This window comes from Schistocerca americana, chromosome 2 (assembly GCF_021461395.2).
Source record: "Schistocerca americana isolate TAMUIC-IGC-003095 chromosome 2, iqSchAmer2.1, whole genome shotgun sequence".
Lineage (NCBI taxonomy): Eukaryota > Metazoa > Arthropoda > Insecta > Orthoptera > Acrididae > Schistocerca > Schistocerca americana.
The window spans coordinates 583,712,965-583,720,425 of record NC_060120.1 but is presented as its reverse complement, the minus strand read 5'-3'; the positions used below and the strand labels follow the sequence as shown (position 1 = coordinate 583,720,425).

The 7,461-nt window shown below is 46.8% G+C and overlaps 1 pseudogene; it reads right to left on the bottom strand.

Moving 5' to 3' along the window:
* Positions 1-7,063: 7,063 nt before the first annotated feature.
* Positions 7,064-7,181, bottom strand: LOC124597683 (annotated as a pseudogene).
* Positions 7,182-7,461: the final 280 nt, after the last annotated feature.

The window sequence follows — 7,461 nt, the reverse complement described above, 5'->3', positions numbered from 1 at the left end:
GGCAAGCTGAGGGGGGGGAAGGAGGATGGGGCGAGGCCTTTTTGGGAGCGGAGGAGTTGGTGGTGCCACTAGGGCGTTTAACGGCGGCAGAAGGGGGGGTGGTGATATGAGGGACGGGAGCTATAGGGAGGTGGCGGGAAGGGGCAGGTCCCGGCGTGGACGCAGCAGTCGGCGCCGGAGATGGTGACGGTGAAGGCGACAGCGACAGTGGTGGCGGTGACAGTGACGGTGATGGCGAAGGCGATGGGGAGAGTTGGGCATGGGCAGTGGCCTGATGGGCCACCACTCTAACTGGAGCTGCAGTGACAGGCTGGGGGAGTGGGGGGAAAGGATCAGAGGGAGAGGAGCGGGAGGAAGAAGCTGGAGAGGGGGCGACAAAGAGCGAGGGCGAAGGGAGAGTGAGAAGAGGCGGGATGGAAAGAGGGCGTGTGGCTGGGCACACCATGTTATGGTGGTGGTGGCGGTGGAGGGGAAGTATAAACTATGGCTGTGGTGGTAGTGGTGGTAGTGGTGGTAGTGGTGGTGGGGGCTGACATGACGACAGGGAGAAACAAAAACGCACAGGACGAAAAAGGAAGGACAAAAACTGGGGACAGACGAAGATGAAGACGAAGACGGAGGAAGACGAAGACGGACGAAGACCAGAGTCCCACGCTACTGGCGCTGGCGCTGACGGCGACGACGGGTGGCGGGAATGCCGCAGCTGCTGCTGCTGCCGCTGCCGCTGCCGCGGACGGGGCCGGGGCCGCTGCTGCTGCTGCTGCTGCTGGGCTGGCTGGCTGGACCGCTGCTGCTGCTGCTGCTGCTGCAGGAGGGTTGGCTGGCTGCTGGGCTGGCTGGCTGGACCGCTGCTGCTGCTGCAGGAGGGCTGGCTGGCTGCTGCTGGCCGGCACCGCTGCTGCTGGCCGGGACTGCTGCTGCTGGCCGGGACCGCTGCTGCTGCTGCTGCTCGGCTGGCTGGCAGGCTGGCGTTGTTGTAAGGCTGCATTTTTACAAGTACTAAATATACGGGGTGGTCCATTGATAGTGACCGGGCCAAATATCTCACGAAATGAGCATCAAACCAAAAAAAAACTACAACGAACGAAACTCGTCTAGCTTGAAGGGGGAAACCAGATGGCGCTATGGTTGGCCCGCTAGATGGCACTGCCATAGGTCAAACGGATGTCAACTGCGTTTTTTTAAATAGGAACCCCCATTTTTTATTACATATTCGGGTAGTACGTAAAGAAATATGAATGTTTTAGTTGGACCACTTTTTTCGCTTTGTGATAGATGACGCTGTAATAGTCACAAACGTATAAGTACGTGGTCTCACGTAACATTCCGCCAGTGCGGACGGTATTTGCTTCGTGATATATTACCCGTGTTAAAATGGACCGGCCCCTTCTCCTCTCTTGGCAGGTCCCCGGACTCGTACACGCTCAGTGGACTTTCGCGCGCCGGAGATCATCGCCATCAGTGTCTCGTGTATGTGCCTTCGTTTTGTGTTTCGTGTTCTCTCGCCGTCACGCCTCCACTGTTCACGTGTGCCGTCGCAGTCATCCGTGTTATGTGCGCCGTGTCAACATGTGTTATTGTTTTTTCTCATCCAGCGTGAACGGCTTCATGTTTATTGTTTTTTGTATCTACATTTTTTGCCCGCCGTTTTTATTGTATTGTCTGTGTCACCTATATGTCGTATTATTGTACCACTTAAGGCTGAAGAGCAGTGTAATATGCTGCTGACAGCCCGCCTGTATGAGGTGATTAAAATTACAATAAAGAAAAAAAATGGACCGTTTACCAATTGCGGAAAAGGTCGATATCGTGTTGATGTATGGCTATAGTGATCAGAATGCCCAACGGGCGTGTGCCATGTATGCTGCTCGGTAACCTGGACGACATCATCCAAGTGTCCGGACCGTTCGCCAGATGGTTACGTTGTTTAAGGAAACAGGAAGTGTTCAGCCACATGTGAAACGTCATCCACAACCTGCAACAAATTATGATGCCCAAGTAGCTGCTAATCCGCACATCAGTAGCAGACAAATTGCACGAGAATCGAGAATCTCAAAAACGTCGGTGCTACATCAACATCGATTGCACCCGTACCATATTTCTATGTACCAGGAATTACATGGCGACAACTTTGAATGTCGTGTACATTTCTGCCACTGGGCACAAGAGAAATTACGGGACGTTGACAGATTTTTTGCTGGCGTTCTATTTAGCGACGAAGCGTCATTCACCAACAGCGCTAACGTAAACCGGCATAATATGCACTATTGGACAACGGAAAATCCACGATGGCTGCTAGAAGTGGAACATCAGCGACGTTGGCGGGTTAATGTATGGTGCGGCATTATGGAAGGAAGGATAACTGGCCCCCATTTTATCGATGGCAATCTAAATGGTGCAATGTATGCTGACTTCCTACGTAATGTTCTACCGATGTTACTACAAGATGTTTCACAGCATGACAGAATGGCGATGTACTTCCAACATGATGGATGTCCGGCACCTAGCTCGTGTGCGGTTGAAGCGGTACTGAATAGCATATTTCATGACAGGTGGATAGGTCGTCGAATCACCATACCATGGCCCCGGATTTCTTTCTGTGGGGAAAGTTGAGGGATATTTGCTATCGTGATCCACCGAAAACGCCTGACAACATGCATCAGCGCATTGTAAATGCATGTGCGAACATTATGGAAGGCGAACTACTCGCTGTTGAGAGGAATGTCGTTACATGTATTGCCAAATGTATTGACGTTGACGGACATCATTTTGAGCATTTATTGCAATAATGTGATACTTACAGGTAATCACGTTGTAACAGCATGCGTTCTCAGAAATGATAAGTTCGCCATGGTTCATGTATCACATTGGAACAACCGAAATAAAATTTTCAAACGTAACTGCGTTCTTTATTTGAATTTAAAAAACCTATTGTTACCAACTGTTCGTCTAAAATTGTGTTGTGACTATTACAGCGCCACCTATCACAAAGCGAAAAAAGTGGTCCAACGAAAACATTCATATTTCTTTACGTACTTCACGAATATGTAATAAAAATGGGGTTCCTATTTTAAGAAACGCAGTTGATATCCGTTTGACCTATGGGAGCGCCATCTAGCGCCCCAACCATAGCGACATCTGGTTTCCCCCTTCAAGCTAGACCAGTTTCGCTCTTTGTAGTTTTTTCGTTTGACGCTTATTTCGTGAGATATTTGGCCCGGTCACGATCAATGGACCACCCTGTGTATACAGGCTGTTTCCGTAAGAGCGTGCCAAAATTTAACAGAACATAGTGGGTGCTCGACTTAACAATTTCAGGAAGGGAACCTGGGATCGGATAAGTAAGCTTAAGGAGATAATAGGAATACAATCACATTGCTGTGTACTTTTTTATTGACATAAGTTACAGTCAACTGCTAATACAATCATTTACACAATGAACGTACCGCCGGCCGGTGTGACCGAGCGGTTCTAGGTGCTACAGTCTGGAACCACACGACCACTACGGTCGGAGGTTCGAATCCTGCCTCTGGCATGGGTGTGTGTGATGTCCTTAGGTTAATTAGGTTTAAGTAGTCCTAAGTTCTAGGGGACTGATGACCTCAGAAGTTAAGTCCGATAGTGCTCAGAGCCATTTGAACCATTTGAATGAACGTACCATTAGTACTGTATCTTACAAAATGTGCTGACACTGACGGCCATCAACTTCAATGCAAGCATGACATCAGCGAACAAGATTCTGACGCACCTTGACGAATATCCCTGGTGTGTTTCGAATCACATCACATGCACCTACGACTCTAGCAACTAATTCCATCTTCGTATCCACTGGGATCTCATTTACATGTGACTTTAGATAACCCCACAGGAAATAATCGAGCGGACTGGCAATGGAAAAGGATCTCCCCCTCCAATCCAGCGACCAAGAAATACTGAATTGGTACGGCTCCATCGTATCGCACTGTACGTCTCTGAACAGCATTGAGTAATGAATGGGACTATCGTTGATTCGCAGCACATTCTTTTATGGGATAATGTAAATACGATACAACAGAGCCACTTTATGGACATGTAAGGTAAACAGAATCTGCATGATGACTTCCTGTTAATTAGGTTCGTCCTCCTTGTTTCCTTGCACGAAATAAAGAATGTTCATGTGGATAAACAGCACAGTACGTATAAACTTGTACGCATGTTAGTTGTAAACAAGCTGGACAACAGTAATGCTAGACAAAGCGGTAGACAACTTTAATTCGATATCTCCTTGAGCTGGCTTCTCCAAACTCAGGTTCTCTATCTCAAATTGTTCAGTGGATCATTCTGTATGTCCTGTTACATTTTTACACGCTCTTACGGAAACACCCTCTCGATAAAAGTACCACTACATAAAACATGAAAACCTGAAGGATGTACAGTTTCCAGTGGCACCTCAAGCGTAACACGAAAGATGCCGGAGCCATTCTAACAAAGTCCATCAAGTACTTCTGGTATAATTTTTGTCACTGCTTTTCAGCATAGGTCTTCAGTAATTAAGGAAGGATAGGCACACAGCAGTCAGTCGCAATCTCATTAGTTTTTATTATACTTCTAATTGGAATCGAAGTTGGTCTTCAGAGATTGGGAATGCTACGGGAACAGGAAAGATTTAAAGTTTATTCTTAACTAAACCCCACAAGGAAAAATCGCAGTTAAAAGCGGTGGGAATTGCGACATTTCTCATTTTAGACGCCACGATATCATGCCCTCAAATTCATCTCGTAGTTAGGTTGAGATTACAGAAGCTGAGATATTTCGTAAAATCTTGAGTGAGAGGTGGACAACAGATGGTACAGTTGAAACGTGACAGGTAATTCTGCATGCCGTTTTGATCAAAATAAGAGGATGATTTTGCAATCCTGAAACTGACAACATAGCAAATCGAAATGAAAAGGTGACGAGATCACTTGTTTGTGAATGTTTTTGGTGCAAATGGGAATATGCATTTGGTTTGAGACGGAGAAGCAGGAAATGCTACCGGCAAACGGGACCAGCCGGGAGTAAATAATAGTGTATTTTGAGAACTGAGGCCAAGCCGGCCGCCCCGGCGGGTGGCAAGCTTTTGTGCACCTATGGTGCACAGCCTAATACCCGGCTGGTTAGCACTGCTCCGCTGAGTGCACCAGTCAAGGACCTCTTCCCATGTTTTGCGAACCACCTTCGAAGATAACCATCTACCACTTGTATGAAAGCGTGGGCTACGAAAAACAAAGTATATCCACAAAGCAGCTCTTCTGCAATTTCTCAAGCTCTTAATCGCGATGCTATTGGTATACACAGGTAAACACGCAATGACGTCAAGATTGCAGCGCTGAATTCAATGTTTCTTTAGAGATTTTCATGTTGTAATTGGTGTCTCAAGCAGATGCTTTATTTTGGGCGGGATTCCACAGTCGTAGAGGAATCTTGCAATTGGGCCGCAGTGCTTCTTCATTTTGCAATTGCCAACTGGTGCTGTTTGGTTTAGGACACGGAGGTGTCCACATCGACTTCAGTGAAGGATACAAGGGCGTCCGCATCGACCTGTATTTTGGTGGCGGAGGTGTTCTCTTCAGATCCGTGTTTGGTAGCTATAGACGACAGATCAGCTAGGTATTGCAACTCGGTTGATTTAGCAGTATATTCGAGTTGTGACAGGATGCAGATGATATCATCTTTGGGAAGGGGCGAGCACGCCTGCAGTGCACAGCTCGGTGCGTTACAGTCATCTTTATTCAGAACACTGGAAGAGTAGCTCAATTGGACTTCACACTCGTGGAATCCAGGACGATCTCCTGTCTCAATTTCATCACACTTGTACTGAATGTGTTAACTTTTGGGGATAATCGTCAACTTACAGTCAGTGCTTTTGTTAGGGTTATGCAGGATTCTATAGGTTTCAGTTATCGTTTTAATTTGTTAGAGTGTAAAGTAGTGGCAAGTAGTCAATTCACCAATTTGGGAGGAACACAGCCCTCCACTTAATATTCCGCCTGAATTTCGATAGACAGAACTGCCGTTGTTTTATGTTGTTTTAATATATGTGTTTGCGAATAAATTTGAGTATGAGAACGAAGTATTTCGAAATGGCAGTGGTGTATAAAACATTGCCAGACTTCTTGCCGCGTCAATTCAGGATAAAACCTCAAGCTTTGTACGATTACTTCCATCGTCTTCGTCAGGATGAACGGACTGTGAAAACTGCTGCTGTGCCACCACAGCATCCGTTTTGACAGTCAGCTGCTCCTGAGAAGAGACCGAGCGAGGTGGCGCAGTGGCTAGCACACTGGACTCGCATTCGGGAGGACGACGGTTCAATCCCGCGTTCAGCCATCCTGATTTAGGTTTTACGTGATTTCCCTAAATCGCTCCAGGCAAATGCCGGGATGGTTCCTTTGAAAGGGCACGGCCGAATTCCTTCCCCGTCCTTCCCTAAAACGATGAGACCGATGACCTCGCTGTCTGGTCTCCTCTCCCAGAAACAACCCAATCCTGAGAAGACGATGGAGGTAATCGTAGAAAGCTTGAGGTTTTATCCTAAACTGATATGGCAAGATGTCCGCGAATGTTTCATGCAAGAAATCTAAGTATTTAACTTATAAGTGTTTCTATTTAGTACCTTCACTTACCAATCGACCAATTTTACGGTAGATATTTTTTAATCACATTGAATGTTATGCAAATAATTGTTGTTCCAGTCAGACAGCGACAATCAGGCTATGTTTTTATGCAATTTGCACACTTTACGATCTATGCCTGGCCCATTACCCACTTAGTTATGTGCATAGGTAAAATTTAATAGATGTATCTTAAAGTCGTGGCCTGCCCAAAGTTAGTTATGAGGGATAGCACTCCGTCTTCAGGCCACAAGTGGCCTAAAGGGACCATCCGACCGCCGTGTCAGCCTCCATGGAGGAGCGGATAGGAGGGGCGTGGGATCAGCACACCGCTCTCCCGTCCGTTATGATGGTATTTTTGACCGAAGTCGCTACTATTCGGTCGAGTAGCTCCTCAATTGGCATCACGAGGCTGAGTGCACGCTGAAAAATGGCAACAGCGCATGACGGTCTGGAAGGTCACCCATCCAAGTGCTGACCACGCCCGACAGCGCTTAGCTTCGGTGATCTCACGGGAACCGGTGTAACCACTGCGGCAAGGCCGTTGCCTAATTTTGAGGGACGGTGATTTTAAGCACGAGGGGCTTTCAAACTGTGGTTACCATTTTGTGAGAAACTGCTTCAGTTTGTACAATAATTAGCTGTCACCACGGCAACCAGAGCGCCAATCCCTGATTTTCTTGTATTAATGTTTTGTAACGCGTAGCTGAGATCTAATTGTCTGACATATAAATACCCTCTCAATAGTAAGCTATCATCCAATAACTTCAGATGTACTTTTAATAGCACATTTCATTGAAATTAGAATAACGATATTCAGGCGAATCAA